This window comes from Narcine bancroftii, chromosome 1, assembly GCF_036971445.1.
Source record: "Narcine bancroftii isolate sNarBan1 chromosome 1, sNarBan1.hap1, whole genome shotgun sequence".
NCBI lineage: Eukaryota > Metazoa > Chordata > Chondrichthyes > Torpediniformes > Narcinidae > Narcine > Narcine bancroftii.
The window spans coordinates 403,510,082-403,528,986 of record NC_091469.1 but is presented as its reverse complement, the minus strand read 5'-3'; positions in this window follow the sequence as shown (position 1 = coordinate 403,528,986).

Here is an 18,905-nt window from a genome sequence, read left to right as displayed (position 1 = left end):
ACAAGAATATCTCATAGTACACTACAGAATGATACAAAATCTAGAGCGTTAATTTATGAACCAGCATATGTTCATCTTACATTCCATTTAGGATGAAAATGGATGAGCTCTTTAAAATAAATGAATAATTCACTGGGAAAGGAAAACATTTTCATTTGAGGGTCAATCAATAAAAAATGCCATTATGATTCTTTGAATTGATTTTAATATTATAATTAGGCCTCAAAATAGAGAACTTCTCTTTTGACAGATGAGAAAATCGTGAATTGTAAATGAAAACAATTTAAAAACACTGCAGATGTGAAAAGTTCAGCAGGTATGTTAGCATCTGCGGAGAGAGAAACAACTAACATTTCTATCTCAACAGTCTGACTTGCAGAATGTTCCCAGCATTTTCTGTTTCCATATACAACAATCACAAATGATTGTTGCATATTGACTACTTGGATGGCAAAACATGTTTAAGTGACTGAATAGCCCATTTCATTCCAATTAACTTTAGCACAGTTGAACCCGAGTACCCGGCATGATCTCATTTGGATGTTTAATTCTGTGGCAAAATTACTATGCTATTCATCCAAAATCCTAGATTAAATGATCTGGATCCAAGACTGAATTGAAATACTTTTACACAGATGCCTTAATGTTTGGAATTCATTATCAAAAAGGTAGTGGTAGCTCAATGACTGATTCAGGGAAATCAAGAAATATGGATTAAAAACACACAAATGCTGGAGGAACTCAGCTGATTTTTCAGCATCCATAGAAGACAAAGACACTGTATATTGCTGAGGTTTTGGGCCTAAGCTCTTTCTTTAAGAAATAAGCAGAAAAAGCCAGAAGCAGGAAATCTCAGAAAGTCTCAGAATTCAGACAATGCCAGCTGGGGGAGGAATCCAGAACAACAAAAGCTGATAATTGGATATGATAAGGGATGAGGTAAGAATTTATCATGTTTGTGCAAAAGGGAGAGACTGAGCTAGGGGAAGGCAACAGGGGAAGAAGTGAAGACCGGGGGCTTTTAACGGAAGTCACAAAAATTGAGATTAATGCTATCCAGTTGAGGGTGCCCAGTCAAAAGATGAGGTGTTGTTCCTCCAATTTGCGGGTGGTCTCAGTATGGCAGTGCATGAGACCATGGAAAAAAATGTCAGCAAGGGAATGGGATAGAAAATTGAAATGGGTGGCCACTGGGAGATCCACGCTATTGCGGTGGACAGAGTTGAGGTGCTCAATAAAGCAATCTCCCAGTCAACGTCCAGTCTCTCCAATATAGAGTAGACACAACAGGAGCACTAGGTGCAGTTGATGATCCCTGCAGATTAACGTGAGATGTTGCTTTTGGGGTCCAGAATGATCAAAAGGGGTTCAAATGGAGCATCTCCTGTAGTCACAAGTGTAGTTTCCAATAGGAAGATTGGTGAGGAGGGAAGAGTGGATAAGGGATTCACGGAGGGAGCGGTCCCTGTGGAAGATACAGAAGGGACGAGAGGGGAACACATGTCCAGTGATGAGATCACATAGTAGGTGGCAAAAATGGTGGAGGAGGAGGAGGTATTGGATGCGGAAGCTGTTGGAGTGGTAGGTGAGTACAAAAGGTTTCTTGTCCTTGTTGCGTGTGGGAGTAGAGGGGGCCAGGTCAGATGTGCGGGTAATGGAGAATATGTGGGTGAGCACCGAGTTGATGGTGGTAGAGGGAAAACCATATTGTTTGAAGAAGGAGGACATCTCTGATGATCACAGGCATTTTCAACCTCTCATTGTGGCAGCCAGAGGTTCCCACCAGCTGATAAAGGGCATCAATCATCCCGGTACTCAAGAAGAGTAGTGTGAGCTGCCTCAACAACTACCCCCAGTAGCAGTAACTTTGATTGTAATTAAATGCTTCGTGAGGCTGGTCATGGCCAGAATTAACATCGATGTAAGTAAAGATTTGGACTCACTGCAATCCGCCTATCGTCACAATTGTTCCACTGCAGATGCAATAACGCTGGCTCTCCACTCAGCTCTGGATCACCTGAGAAACAGCAGTTCATACATATAGCTGTTCTTCATCAACTACAGCGGTGGTTGAGAAACTGTAGGCCTCAGTACCTCACTCTGAAACTGGATCATTGACTTTCTCATTGAAAGACCACGAATTGGAAACAACTTCTCCTCCTCGCTGATCATCAACACAGGTGCACCCCAAGGATGTGTGCTTATCCCACTGCTCTACTCATTATACACCTACAACTATGTAACCAGGCACAATTCTAATGCTATCTACAAGTTTGCTAATGACACCAAAGTTGTCAGCAATGAGAAAATGTATAGGAGGGTGATAGATCAGCTCATTGGATGGTGTAATGACAACAACCTTGCGCTCAGTCATTACCAAGGGCTCAGTAGTTGAGAGGGTCAAGAATTTCAAATTCCTGGGTATCAACATCTTTGAGGATGTCTCTCCCCCTGCACATTCCTGGGAAATGCTAAAAGTTAGCCGTGGTTAATGGCTGCATCAGCCAGCCACCATAACAGCCTCCATGTCCAAGACTCCCTTTCCAGCTGCCGTTTCTTAGTGGAGATGGACAGAAATCAGCATGCTCCCCTTGACCATAACTGACGTCCACAATGGCACAACAGCCCAGCAACTAAAGGCCACCAACAATTCAGACATATGAACTTATGGCACTTGCACTATACCCCTCCGTTTTTGGAACAGCCATTTTAAATGGACCTTCACCCTAGCAGCAGTTCCACAGCCACTCCTTGGCGCGGATTTCCTACGAGCCAACTCACTGCTAGTGGACATTAAAAGCCGCAGATTAGTACATGCCACAATATTCCAGAACCTGGAACTAAAGGGGAAGGACACCTATACCTCCCACCTGCACTCAGTGATGCCGTCTTACAAGTTTGTGCGAATCATATCTGAATTTCCTGCCATTACAACACCATAATTTATGTCATCCAAGGTCAAACATGGGGTAAGGCACCACATTCTGACTACTAATCTGGCCTTTCATTCCATTGCTCCTCCCCCCAGAAAAACTCAAGTCTCGCGAAGGAGGATTTCCTTAAAATGGAGAATCTGGGCATTAAACTATGCTCTAACAGCTCCTGGGCCTCCCAACTCTACATGGTCCCTTAAGCTACAGATGTCTCAACGAGGCTACAACACCTGACCGCTACCCTATGCCCCGCATTCAGGACTTCACTGCACATCTACAAGGGGCACAGTTCTTCTCAAGAAATATTTAATTTGAGGCTACCACCAAATCCCGGTCCACCCAGAGGACATTGCGAAAACAGCCCTTATCACCCCATTTGGCTTATTTGAACTTTTAAGGATGCCCTTTGGACTGAAGAATGCATCCCAAACATTCCAGTGATTAATGGACGCTGTGGTCCGGGATCTTGACTTCCTTTCCATCTACTTAGACGACATTCTAATTGTCAGCCACAACTGGGCTGAACATGCCACTCATATAAGACTACTATGCAATGGACTGAGTGAGTACGGACTATTAATCCAACTAAGTATGAGTTTGGAAAATAGGTCATCAACTTTCTGGGCCATTACAATGACAGGCACGGTACTAGATCACTACCTGAGAAGGTAGAGGCCATTAAGTCTTTCCCTTAGCCTACAAATGTTAAGGGCCTTCAGGAATTCACTTCTAAATTAATTTCTGGGATGATTAACTTCTACCAAAGATTCATACCAGAAGCAGCGCACATCATGCAGGGCCTTTTCTCTCCAATGTCAGACACCTAAAAAGATCTCAAATGGAAGACAGAAGCCTCAGATGCTTTCCAAAAGGCTAAGAAGGCTTTAACAAATGCCACTCTCCTGGCACACCCACAATCAGAGGCATCCACTGTCCACATGGTTGATGCCTCCAATATAGCAATTGGAGGAGTATTGGAACAATTAATTGATGGACACTGGAGACCTCTAGCCTTCTTCAGTAAACACCTGCAGCCACCTGAACTAAAATACAGTGTGTTCGACAAAGAACTGCTGGCACTGTACCTGGCCATAAGACACTTCCTGGAAGGAAGAAAGGAAATTCAAAGTATTTACAGGCCACAAACCAATAACTTATGCTTTCAAGAAGGTCTCAGACCCTTGGTCAGCCAGACAACAACGTCACCTTTCTTATGTCTCAGAATTTACCATGGACATTGAACATATTGCTGGCAAGCCGAATGTCGTGACAGATGCGCTGTCATACTCAAACATATCAGCTGTCCACACCACCTCTCCAGGCATTGATTACAAGGCCCTGGCGGAGACACAATACTCTGATGTTGCAGCCTTCAGAATGGCTATCACCGACCTCCATATCAAGGGCATTCCCTTTGGTACAGGGAATACAACTTTACTCTGTGACACCTCGACCGGTAAGCCCCATCCCATTATCCCCACCACATGGAGGAGGCAGATATTTGAATCCATGCATAATTTAGCCCATCCTGCCATCAAGACCACTGTCAAGATGGTGGCCAACCATTACGTCCGGCAAGGCCTTCGTAAACAGGTCACTTATTGGGTCAGAACATGCACACAGTGCCAAACTTCAAAAGTCCAGAAACACATTAAAGACTCACTCCAAACATTTGATCCTCCATGGCACAGGTTTAGCCATGTTCACATTGATATAGTTGGCCCCTTAACCATCTCCCAAGGTGCTTGTTACTTACTTACTGTGGTAGGCAGGTCTACCAGATGGCCGGAAGCCATTCCCCTATCAGAAATATCTACCAAAACGTGCCAGGGTATTCCTCAGCACTTGGGTGGCACGTTTCAGGGTCCCTTACCTCAGACTGGGGAGCCCAGTTCACCTCCAATCTTTGGGCAGCCCTAGCAACAGCACTTGGGACACAGTTACACCACACTACAATCTACCATCCTGTGATAGTACAGATTCTATCACCAATGTGTATATGTACATATGTACAGATGATAGTGTAGGATGACTGTGATTGGCTGAGAGTGTAGCCACACCTACAGGCAGGTCTTAAAGGATTGCTCCAAGCCAGACCAGGTCATTCTGTACTGGTCGACCTACTTGTGATATGCTCCAGTCTTTTAGTTAATAAAAGCCTTGGTTTAGATCAACAAGTTTTTGGTTTTTTGACGCGCATTACACAGCCCAAGGCGAATGGACTAATCAAAAGTTCCACAGGCACCTAAAAGCAGCGCTGATGGCCCGACTCACTGGGCCCAACTGGGCTGATGAGTTACCCTAAGTTCTCATAGGCATCCAAACCATGCCGAAAGAGGATTTGGAAGTCTCATCTGCAGAAATGGAGTACGGGGTGCCATTAATCATTTCGGGCAAATTCTTGCCCACTAACAGGGAAAGCAAAGAAACTCCCCCCCCCCCCCCCCCCCAGGAAGCCCGAGCATACCTCTGTGCAGTTGGGAACTCTGGCCCCTTTACCACCCAAAGGCCATGGCTAGCAGCACACATTTGTCCCCAAAGATTTTCACAACTTCACACATGTTTTCGTAAAATGCAGAGTGTAAAGTCCCCCATTGCAGAGACCCTATGAGGGGCCATACCATGTCATCTGGCACAAAGGTTCAACTTGTGTAATTGTCATCGGAGGCCGAGAGGAGACTTTTACTATTGAAAGGTTGAAACCAGCCCATTTGGACATTACGCAGTTGATTGACCACTCTCCCCTTCGCCCCTGGAAAAGAGGCCAGCCTCCCAAGAATAACAGCATTCCGATCGTCGGTTCTGTGAGGGGGTGGGGGAGGGGGTTGTGTGGCAGCCCCTTGCAGCCCCCTTAGAGGCCTCACAAATTGAAGGACAAATGCAACGATCAAGCAGGCTGCACAAGGTCTGCAGTGCTGCCCTCCAATTGGCCACCACTAAAGGAGACTAACTGACCTATCAAGGAAAGTGGATTGCAAATGCACCACTCAGCGCTGAGGGGCTTTGACAATGCCCCTCGTCTTGAGAATAAGAGCAAAAAAGCTCAGTGTTAACTACACTCAACTGGGGTTCATGTCATTCTTTCTGGGAACAGCATGTTCTTTCTAAGCCACACAAGATCATTTCAAAAATGTATTAGAGGTGGCCCGCTGGCCGCCACGCCAGTATAGCGCATGCACAGTAATACAAAAAATCCCAGAATGCATTGGTGTCAACCTGCTAATCGCCCCCACCTCCTCTGTTTACGTTGCAGGGTCTCATCGTGGACTCTGGTTTTGGGGCCTGGCTGGTGTCAGGGGAAGCCAAGGCCGCTTCTCAGCGCCCGGAACCGGAGGCCTCGGACCTGACCTCGCCAGGACCGTTGCCCACTCCCCCTCCCTGCCGCAGGCCGATCCGCGACTCACGGTGACGGGGCCGCTGATCCGCCGAGATGCCGCCCTGCAGCGAGAGCCGATGCCCCCGCACTGTCATTGTCCAACCCGATCGCCCGCAAACACCGCCCTCCCGCACACAGGCCTGAGTAAGTATTATGAACTTTAATCTCAGGATAAAACGATCTTCCAATAGTTTCATGTCACAGTGATAAATATATTCCTGGTTAAAAATGGTCCTGCACCTGGATACCAGCTCATTAGGCATAAAACTTGAAAAGTGTGTAAATCAAAGGATATCTGTACCAATGGAAAAAGGGCATGGCAAATAACCCTGCTAGAGTTCATGCCCACAATCAGTCACCCATTTGATTGTTTCAGGAATCATGTTATTCTCCCACATTCTCAATAGCCCTCAGATTTTACTATTCGACAGCACACTAGCAACATTTAACAAATCCTCTATAGAGAAATATTATTTATTGAATACTTTATTTCTTATTTGTTAATGCTTCTGGAAAGAGTTTATCCAAAACTATTATGAAACATTTATTTTAATAAGAAAAAGTTTAACATTATATATGTTGAAAGAAGAGAAAACATGCAGATGTTGTTGAAAATTTTCAATAAATATTTAGTTCGGCCCTCAACTTAGTCCAAGTTTTTAATTTTGGCCCTCCGTGAATTTGAGTTTGACACCCCTGTTCTAAGCTAACCTGCATACAGCTATAACCTCTCCTGTGCTATCGGCTCCACAGAGCCATCGCTTGTAGTAGCTAGCTACAAGGCAATATATCCAGAAACAAGATCAGCCAAGTTAGCTACCACGCATTGTGAGATCATCTTTGTACCCCAGGAAATGTATCAAATAAGTTTTCCCTGAACTCCTGGCTACTATCAATCCTTGATCATAATTATATTAAAAAAAACTATTAACTAGATGCTCACACTGATGTCTCTGGGACCAAACAGACTGCTATTTTTCTACATTGTGATCAAAATTTAATTTCTAAAGTACATGATTTGCTATGCAACTCTTGAAATACCATGCAATTGTGAAAGTCCTTTAGAATTTCTTTACATAATTTTGTAAAAGTTATGGCACAGTATGAACCCATTTGGTTTACATGTCTACGCCAATCAAAAAAGAAATTTTCAGTCCAATTGCACCTCCCAGTGCCTGATCCATGGCCTTGCAGATTACAGCTCTTCAAGTATAAGTTGCTGTCACACTTTTAAAGAACTGAGTTTCAGACCCTCATCACCCTTGTGGTTCAAAGCTTATGTCTCATCCCCTCTCTAATTCTTCTAGCAGGACTCCTGTACAATGCCTCACAAGAGTGACAACCTCTCTCCCTGTGCAGCACTCCCTGAGTAATGTTCCTCTTGTACAGTATCTGCACTGCAACATTAAGTGCAACAGTACAGTGGTTCCTCAGAACAGATCCAACAACAGTGCAACACTCCTTCATTAATGATGCTCCTGTGATGTGCTGAGGTAGCAGCAGGCAAGCACAAAACTCAAAAGACTGTACAACAGGCTTTCTTCCAGTAAAAGTCTGAGTTCCAATACAAGCCTTGGTGGCTCCCCGTGTGACTGGCTCAGGAGGGGCCAGCTCAGGTTTATATTCAGATCGGCTGATTGACAGCCGGCCAGGTAGAGTCAGCCCTTAGGTGGTCTATTCAGATCAGCTGATTGACAGCCTGCATGGTGGAGTCATCCCCTTAGGTGGTCTTCCTGTAGGTACAGAGATCACACCCTGCAGTAGGCTGATGGTCATATCATAATATTCATCCCCTTCTTAAAATTGTTCTGCAGGGGGTCTGTAAATGGTGGCAGGTGGTATTTACAGATTTAGGCGGTCCAGCGGCCGTTGGAGTCTCTGGGACCATCGCAGGGTTGGTTCATGGTCAAAGGTCAGCAAGGGTGTAGTTGCTGCCTGAGAGTTGGCTGGGTCCATTAGAGCTGTGGCGGGCATTGATGTGGGCAGCGGGGTAGGGGGGTGGTCAGGTGGGTGTGGTCACCAGGAGTGGGGTTCTCTGGAGGGGGGGGAGGGAGGAGGTCAGCCCCCGGATCCCAGATGGGTCAAGGGTACTAATGGTAGAGAGGTTGGGCTGGGTAGTCGTGATGCTGGGTGGGTGGGGCCCTCTGGTGCCAGATTCTTGGTCGAGATGGTGTCCTCACGGCCACTGGAGTACCTGATGTAGGCGTAGTTCTGGTTGGCATGGAGGAGGAGCACCTGCTCGACCAGTGGGTTGGACTTGTGGGCCCGCACGTGTTTGTCGAGGAGCACTGGTCCCGGAGATGTGAACCAAGCTAGGAGGGTCACCCAGCTTCCTGGGGAATGAGGAAAGGCATTCTTGAGGGGTCTGATTAGTAGCCATGCACAAGAGCAACACAATGGCATGGAGTGCCTTGGGGAGGGCCTCTTGCCAGTAGTCAATGGACCAACCTTTGTATCTCAGGGCCAGGAGGACTGCCTTCCAGATCACCCCGTTTTCGCACTCCACCTGCCCATTGCCCTTCGGGTTGTCACTAGTCTTGCGACTAGTCATAATGTCTCATGCTACCAGGTACTGGCATAGCTGCTCACTCATGAAGCCGGACCCCGATTCTTGTGGATGAATGCCTGGTATCCAGATATGGTGAAGATCTATGTCAGTGCCCTGATAACAGTGGCCAAGGAGGTGTCAGGGCAAGGGATGGCGAAGGGAAAACAGAAGTATTCGTCTAAGTCCATGAAGAATTAGATGTTCTTGTTCATTCAAAGGGCCGAGTGGCCTTGATGATGTGGGCCTGTGGTGGGCGGAAGAAACTTGGTTTGCACGCTGCACAGACCCTGCATGGACAGTGAAGGGGAGGTTCCAGGACTTGATGAAATGGTATAGGAGCATGATGCCCGTGTGACAAAGGATGTCATGCAGCGCCTACAGTTGGTCTGACTGCACAGTGGCGCAGGTCTAGGACAGGGCGTCAGGGGAGTTGTTGAACTTCCCCAGTCTGTACTGGGGAACATGGCCAGCTCAACTCTCCAGTGCAAGATCTTATCTTTCTTGATCTTGCCCTTATAGGTGGTGCTGAACATGAAAGCCATTGTGCATTGGTCGGTGAGGAGAGTGAACCTTCTGCCTGCCAGGTGCCAGTGGCAGATCGCTTCCCCGATTGCCTGGGTCTCCTTTTCAATGGCAGAGTACCCAAGCTCGGAACCATGGAGGGTCCTGGAGAAGAAGGCTATGTGTTGTTCCCCCCCCCACTTTTGATTGAGGGTGGCCACAAGGGCAACATCTGGAATGGGGTGCCTTCATCGTGGTATTGATGATGTCCTGCCTGATGTGAGCAAAAGCTGCTTGTGTCTTGGGGGGAGAGGAAAGGTGATGGCTTGGGCCAGTGGGCAGACCTTGACCAAAAAATGGAGGACCCACTGGGAGTAATAGGAGAAAAGCCCAAGGTACTTGCGGAGGGCCTCGAGCATGTGGGGGAGGGTCAATTCCATTAGTGGACACATGTGTTCTGGATCAGGACCAAAGACACCATGTTTCGCAATGTATCCTAGGATGACGAGGCGGGTGCACTTCTCTTTGTTGTAAGTGAGGTTCAGCTCCTCGGCTGTCTAGAGAATTCTCTCCAGGTTTTCATCGTGGTCCTGCTGGTTGTGGCTGCAGATGGTGACATTGTCCAAGTACGAGAAGGTCGCTCTTAGGTTGTGCCAGTCTACCATGCGATCCATCTCCCACTAGAAAATAGAGACCCCACTCGTGGCCCCAAATGGAACCTGGCAGAACTAGTAGAGGCGTCTGTCTGCCTTGAAGGCGGTATATGGTTTATCCTGGGTGTGGATAGGAGCTGGAGGTAGGTCAAATTTAGGTAATTTGTCAAGAAGGACTTATAGCGGGCTATCTCATTGACCATGTCAGCTATCAGGGTAGGGGGTAGGCGTCCAGTTCGGTGTACCAGTTTATGGTCTGGCTATAATCGATTATCATCTTCGGTTTGTTACCTCCTTTTACCACTAGGACTTGGGCTCTCCAGGGGCGGGTGCTGGGCTCTATGATACCTTCCGCCAGGAGTCACCTCACTTCTGCCTTAATGAAAGCCCTGTCAGCCGCGCAATAGCGCCTGCTCTTGGCAGCTATGGACTTGCAATCTGACATAAGGTCATTAATGAGGGCGGAAGGGGTTACCGTTAGCGTGGAGAGGCTGCAAGTGGATTGGGGGCAGTCGCTGGGCTGTGTGCTGTGGAGTATGAGCAGGGATAGGGGGCCGCCGAAGGTGAGGGTAAGGCTTTGGAAATGGCACTGGAAGGGGCACACAGGACTGGAGCACAGAGCTGGGGCATGATCAGGAGCCTGAACCCTTGGTATGTTACCCCCACCCCCCCCCCCCCCCCACACACTGTCAATTCTACTGAGCAGCCCCCGAGGGCCATGATGAAGCGGTCCTGGGCAGCAAAAGTGATGGAAAAGTTCATGGAATGGATTTTAGCTTTAGTGTCCGGGCCACATTCGGGTGCACGTAGCTCTCAGTACTACTACTGTCGAACAGGCATTTTGTTACCTTCCCATTGACAGCGATGTCCATTATCGAGCGTCCAAGTCCATGGGGAATGTCCATTTTTTAAAATGGACCTTAGGGTCAGAGTCACTGCTCCCCAATAGATGAGGTGAGTAGCTGCCAGTGGCTTCCTTCCAGGGTGTGGGGTGTGTCGGGTGGGCAATCCAGTATGCACCTATGTTGACCACATCATCCTGTCGATGTGCAGTTGGGATACAGTTGGCCCAAGATGGTGGTGCCTGGTGGACACATGTGGCATCAATGCGGTCAGGCGACCCGACCAGCAGCGAAGCGGGAGGTGACGTCATCTGAGCAGATGGAAGTGACGTTTTCGGTGCAGGGGGAAGTTGTCCAGAGGAAGATGGCGGCACTTGGGGTGAGCACACTGCAGCGGTGCAGGTCGGTGGCTGGGCAGGAAGTGGCGTCAGCGGTGAGGGCGGAAGTTGCAGGGCGAGTGATGGCGTCACCCGGTCCTTACACATGGTGGCGTTTGGGAGTATTCCCAGCTGGTCGCAGAGCGCTCCAGTGCTCCCAACAGGCCTGGAAAGGCACACCTTAATGAAGTGTCCCAAGATGGTTGCACCTGGTGGATTCACGTGGCATTGATGCGGTTGGGTGACCCGACCGGCAGCGAAGCGGGAGGTGATGTCATCTGAGCGGACAGAAGTGACGTTTTCGGTGTGGGCAGAAGTTGTCCAGAGGAAGATGGCAGCACCTGGGGCGAGCACATGCAGCGGTGCGGGTTGGTGGCTGGGCAGGAAGTGGCGTCAGTGGTGAGGGCGTAAGTTGCAGGACGAATGATGGTGTCACCCGGTGTTTGCACCTGGTGACATTTGGGAGAGTTCCCAGCTGGTCGCGGAGAGCTGCAGCACTCCCGACAGACCTGGAAAGGCACACCTTAGTGAAGTGGCCTTTTTTCCTGCATCGGGAGCAATGCGAGTTCCTCGCTGGGCAATCTTTGCAGGATCACCTGTCTGACGCAGACCGGGATCTGCAGTACTTTCAGGGGCGAGTGTGCCGGCAGCTGCGATCGTCTCCTCGATGTAGGGCCCTTTGGTGACGGTGGTTGTTTGCATTTGCCAGGCCGGGGGGTTGGGGGATTTGGGCATCAAAGACCTTTGCATGATGAGTTGCAGCATCCAGGAAGCAGACTACCTCCATTGTCCTGGTAAATGAGGCAATGTTTTCCTCCAGCAGCTTCTGTCGGGCGCTCCTCAAGTGCAGCCCTCACACGCAGACATCCCAGATCAGTCGCTCCTTTATTCACCCAGTCTAGGCCAGGCACGGGCGGGCTAGCTCACGCAGGGATCCCAGATAGGCATCTGCTGTCTCACCTGGCTGCTGGGACCTGATGCTGAGCAGGTTCTGGGTGTAAACCACGTTTGTCGGGGGCTTGTACATGCTCTCTAGGATGGCCATCGCGGGTTTGTAGCCCGTGCAGTCCTTGATGGCCTGGAAAGCTCATGGACCCAGCTTTGTGCAGAGCACCATGAGCTGTTTCTGGTTGGTGTTGATCTCCTCAGCCTGTGTTAGGATGATCGCCTCAATCACATGCTTCCAGATCTCAAAGTGTGCCTGGGCATCCAGATGTTAGGGGTCGATCTCCAGGCTCCTGATTGTCAGAAACTTTTCCATGGTCTCTCTTTAAAATTTTACTGGAATTAATTGTAATGCACTGAGGTAGCAGCAGGCAAGTTCTAACTTAAGACTGTACAACAGGCTTTATTCCAGTAAAACTCTGAACACCAGTTCAAGCCTTGGTGGCTCCCCATGTGACTGGCTCAGGAGGGGCCAGCTCAGGTTTATATTCAGGTCAGCTGATTGACAGCCGGCCAAGTGGAGTCAGCCCCTTAGGTGGTCTATTCAGATCGGCTGATTGAAAGCCGGCCAGGTGGAGTCAGCCCCTTAGATGGTCTTCCTGCAGGTACAGAGATCGCCCCCTGCAGTAGGCTGGTGGTCATATCACCACAGCTCCATAAGGGCAGTTCTTAAAGCTGGACCTTTGACAATGCAATGCTTCTTCAGTACTGACTCTCTATCATGGCACCTGCCCTCTTCTAGCCTTAATTCACTGATACTAACTTTTAAATTTAACAACTCTCACCAGTGTACTTCTTCACAACTGACTCTTCAAAATAAAAGGATCACCCTGTATTTGCTCCCTGACAGTTTAGCATCTCTTCAGTACTACTTTCCTGATAATATAGCAAACCTTTATACTGCAATTATTATCCTGATTTTTTTTTTTGTTTAGGCCTCTGAAGTGAGCCTTGATCCATCAGCATAACTCATGTTGGGAATACTGGCTTCAGCTCCATAGCTGGTACCAGTTATTTTCATTGCAAAGATAAAGGTACATAATCAATGAACACTGGTTATGTACCTTTATCTTTGCTATATAAAGTACACTGTTTGACCTGCTGAGTTTCTCCAGCATTGTGTTTTTACCTGAAACATGGTGTTTGCAGACTTTCATGTTTTACTTCCTGTTTTCATCTTTTCCAGCTTTTCAAATTTCTGTTTCCCTGTGCCTGACCTTGAGCATTCCTATCCTCTATTAAATTATCCTACCTTGTTTTCATCTTCTTTGGCTTTGGCCCTTCCCCATCTCTGTGATCTTCTCCAGTATTATAATCATGCAAGATCACTATATTCATATCAACTCTTTGCTTCAAATACCAGTTGAAATGAACAGCATGGACGCATATTACCAAAGCTGGGTAAACATAGGACACAGAAAGAAACAAGGTTCCACTGATAAAGATTTAAAAAAAAGGGTGGAGGAAAGCTATCTCACCAAAAAAAAATCATTGTAAAGCAATTGGGAAAAATTGTCTTTTAATGTATTACTTGACAAGTAATCTAGAGACTGCCTTGCCAGTTAAATTCAGTTAATAACCTAAAACAATTATTCCCTTCACTATCAGTGCACAATTGCAGACATGCCTACCATCCACCAAGAGCATTGCAGTTAGTTCCCCATCTACTCTGACAGCACCACTATATGACCTCTGCCTTCAAGGACAAGAGGAACACCATCAACAAGATGTTAGACTCCAAGTCGCATACTTATCTTGATGTAACTATTTTGTTGGGCCTTTATTATCACTTGACACAAGTTTGAGAACTTACTACCCAACAGAATGAAAAGTATTCTCTCTGGAATGAACTGGATAGTTCAAGGAAGCAGTTAACTGCAGCCTTTTGAAGGGCAATTAAATACAGGAAATTAATCCTATCCTGAACAGTGATGACCAGATTAATGGCAAAAGCATCAAAGGTAACAACCATAAAATACAAGCAGTTCCAAGGTAATGCATGTGTTTTGATTTAACTGACATCTCCAAGTCCATTTCATCTGCGAGTTAAAAACTACACCTAATATAGTAACCATATCTCCAGAGTTAGATAATAAAAGGGATCAAAAGCACCTGACTGATAAGAAAGAACAATTACAAAAAGTGGAGAAAGGGGAAGCTAGTTCTGCTGTTCATAGGAACAAATGTATGTACAATGTCAGACTCTTGAATTTAATTTTATGAGACTTACATAGAGGTGTCCATAATTGAGACATTTATAACCCAGGGATATTATGGAGCAAACTTTTGAAGAGTAAAATAAATATTTAATGCAAAATTATACATCAATTTTTGGAAGAGCAGGGCGGTCCAATTGAATTGTATTCTCTATCGATGAAACTAACAAGGGCTTGATATGCCAAATAGCCTTCCCATTCTATAATTCCCCAAATGATTATAATGTTAGTAGGAATTATTTGCAGGACAATTTTTTGCTGGCATATCTCAGAACACTGGTATTGCAGCAAAAAAAATGCCCTTTCTGCATTCCATCAACTTCATGTTGGGGGTGGAGGGAAGGAATTTCCTTTCCCTATTCCTTGAATTGTCTTTAACTCAAGAGGGAATCTTTAATTTCACTTACCTAGTAGTCTTTCATCACAAAAGTTGATAATTTTATCAAATTTAATATGTCATGCTACAACTATACAAAACATTTGTGAGACTAAACTTGGTGCATTGTGTTCATCTTTTGATCGCCCAGTGACAGATCAGTAGAGGAGCAGTGCAAACTCATGTGATATTTACACACTACTAAAAATTACAAATTGGCATATGTATTACAAATTAGATGCAAGGTCTCCAGTATGAAAATTGCTGACTTGACAAATGACATATTCAGTCTCCAATTCCGATCTATCTTTCAATTTTCATGGAAATCAATTACACAGAACAGAATATCCTCATGTTGTGAATCAATTTAAGGCAATTTGATCTAATTTTGGAAGAATCTCTCTTTCAGATTTTTTTATGTTTTGTTTAAATTATATTCTTAAAATTATTTAGAGTAGGTTATTAGGTTGGCACAACACTATGGGCTGAAGGGCCTATACTGTGCTACAGATTTCTTTTCTTTGTTCTATTCAGTACTTCACAAACCATCACCTCTAAAGACAAAATTAATTTCTCCTTGAAGACTGTGTACCTATTTTAGATATGGAAATCAAATATACAAAGGCATATCAGTGCATTATTATTGGGTCCAGTGCCTTTTTGCTTGGAATCTGGGTTAATCATTAATCATGACCTGAAGATGTTTACATTACACACCTGCAATATTTCTCACAATTTGTTATATCTGCTTTTAGGAAAGTATAACTTATGTCCTCATTCCTACCTCTCAGATATAAAATGGGGCTTAATCCAGATTGACAATGTACTGATTTAATGATTTTAATGAAAAATCTTTAACAAGAATAATGATGATTTAAAATTATAGAAATAAAACTAGTTTTGATAAAGGGCTTGACCATGACGTAAATGAGCAGTTTGATCTCAAGTTACAGAGAACTCCATAATGTTTGGAGCGGACATCGTCTAAGTGGGGTGAGTCAGAGTGGTAAGTCATTAGATTAACAGGCTTCACCGAGAGCAGGAAATGGGTGAAGGATAGGAGTTGAAGTAAGAAAAGGCGACCCTATTCAAAGAATAAAATGGATTCTGCAGATAGGCACAGCTAATGGCAGGTTTTAGATATATATTGTTCCCCTAGTCATAAACAGTGGGAAAGGCAGGGGAATGCTCCTCTTGCAGAATATGGGTCATCAGGGAAGCCAGCATACCCCTTACAACTTCATCTGCGAGAAGTGCATCCAGCTACAGCTCCTGAGAAGTCAAGTTAAGGAACTGGAACTGGAGTTGGATGACCTCCGGATCATTCGGGAGGCAGAGGGGATGATAGACAGGAGTTACAGAGACGCGATCACACCAAGGAGGCAGGACGAGAGTAGATGCATGATAGTCAGGAGAGGGAAAGGGAACAAGCAGGCAGTGCAGGGCACCTGTGTGGCTGTTCCCCTCAATAACAAGTATACCATTTTGAATAGTGTTGGGGGGAAAACAACCTACCAAGGACAAGCCACAGCTATCAGGTCTCCGGCATGGAATTTGGTCCTGTGGCTATGAAGAGAAGGGAGGAGAAGAGACAAGCTGTAGTGACAGGGGATTCCATAGTTTGGGGAACAGATAAACGGTTCTGTGGAAGAGATCAAGTATCCTAGATGGTATGTTGCCTCCCTTTTGCCATGGTCTGAGATATCACAGATTGAGTTAACGGCATTCTCAGGAGTGAGGGTGAGAAGCCAGTTATTGTAGTTCATGTAGAGACCAATGATGTGGGTAAGAAGGGTGAGGAGGTCCTGCAAGAAGAGTTTAGGGAGTTAGGCGCTAGGTTGAAGGACAGCACCTCCAGGGTTCTGATCTCAGGACTGCTACCCATGCCATGTGCAACCGAGGTTAGAAATAGGAGGATAATGCAGCTTAACACATAGCTAAAGACATGGTACAGGAGGGAGGGAGGGCTTTATGTTTCTGGATTATTGGGCTCTCTTCCAGGGAAGGTGGGACCTCTTCAGATGGGACAGATTGTATCTGAACTTGAGGGGAACTAATATCCTAGTGCTGCTCTGGTGGGCAGGGGATGGGAACCAGAGCACCAGAACAGATAGAGTGAAGGAGGGAAAATATAATGTGAAAATAGCATGCACAATGGGTTGGAATTTTTTAAGGTGCATCTATTTCAATGCAAGTATTGTAGAAAAGGCAATTAAATAGAGCATAGATTGGGTATGTGGAATTCTGACATTGTGGTCATTAGTGAAATTTGGTTGCAGGAGGCCCAGGACTGGCAGCTCAATGTTCCGGGCTTCCATTACCTTAGTCGCAATAGAATGGTGTGAGGATGAAAGGGGAAGGAGTGGCATTGCTCATCAGGGAAAATATCACATGCTGTGCTCAGGCAGGACAGACCAGAAGGCTCGTCTATTGAGGTTATGTGGAGCTGAGGAACAGAAAAAAGTATGACCACAATCATGGAGTTGCATTATAGACCTCCAATAGTCAATGAGAATCGGAGGAGAAAATCAGTAAAGAGATAGCAGACAGCTGCAGGAAACATAAGTTTGTGATTGTAGGAGATTTTAAATTTACACATATTTACTGGAACTCCTATCCTGTAAAAGGGCTGAATGGCTTGGAGTTTGTCAAATGTGTTCAGGAAAGTTTTCTAAATCAATATATAGGGGTACCAACTGGAGAGAATGTAATACTGAATCTCCTTTTAGGCAATGAGGCAGGTTAGGTGACAGAAGTACGTGTAGGGAAACATTTTGGGTCCAGTGATCATAATGCCATTGAAACTAATTATGTTAATTAGTTAATTATGGCCTGTGACTGGTGGTGCACCTCAGGGATCAGTGCTGGGATGATTGTTGTTTGTCATCTATATCAATAATTTGGATAACAATGTGGTAAACTGGTTCAGAAAGTTTGCAGATGACACTAAGAATGGAAGCATTGCGGAGAGTGCAGAAGGTTTTAACAGCTTGCAGAGATATCCGCAAATGGCTGAAAAATGGCAGATGAAATTTATGAAGACAAGTGTGAGTGTTCCATTTTGGAAGGACAAACACTGTAAATGGAAGGACACTGAAGAGTGCTGTAGATCAAAGTGATCTGGGAATACAGATACACAATTCCCTGAAACTGACATCACAGGTGGATCGGGTTGTAATAAGACCTTCTGGAATATTGGCCTTCATAAATCAAAGTACGGACATACCCTGTATAACGCGGTTTTGAAAAGCACAGGTTTGGATATAACGTGGTTTGAAATTTATGACCCGCAGTTTTAAATTTGCAACATTAAAGTTTGATTGTTGTTGCTATTTAAACCACCTCAGAATACTTTGCAAGATTCTAGTTTAAAATATTTGAAATATAGACACTGAGATGTGGAATAGAGAGAGCAAAGTGGCTGTGTTGAAAGTTATTGCTGTCCCCGCTGTGATCGGGCTCCCTGCACCATCCCGCGGTGGTACTGATCTAAATTTGGTTAAGGGTTATGGGGATAAGGCTGGAAAAGGGTATTGATGGTAGTGATCAGCCATGATCTGCAAAATGGCAGTGCTGGCTCGACAGGCCGAAGGGCCTACTCCAGCTCCTATTGTCTATTGTCTATTGAGTGATTTGATGCAAATCTACATTATGCCCCGATACGGGCAGGAGCAAGGGGGAGACGGCGGCCCCGGCCTCGGTTGAGTGAGGCAGGCGGAGGCCCCGGTCCGGACAGGGAGTGGGAGGCGGCGGCCCCAGTCCAGGCACAGGGAGAGCAGCAGCGGCCCCGGCCCCGGTCCGGGCGAAGGGTAGACGGCGGCGGCCCCGATACGGGCAGGAGCAAGGGGGAGACGGCGGCCCCGGCCTCGGTCGAGTGAGGCAGGCGGAGGCCCCGGTCCGGACAGGGAGTGGGAGGCGGCGGCCCCAGTCCAGGCACAGGGAGAGCAGCAGCGGCCCCGGCCCCGGTCCGGGCGAAGGGTAAACGGCGGCGGCCCCGATACGGGCAGGAGCAAGGGGGAGACGGCGGCCCCAGTCCGGGCACAGGGAGAGCAGCGGCGGCCCCGGCCCCGGTCCGGGCGAAGGGTAGACGGCGGCGGCCCCGATCCGGGCAGGAGCAAGGGGGAGACGGCGGCCCCAG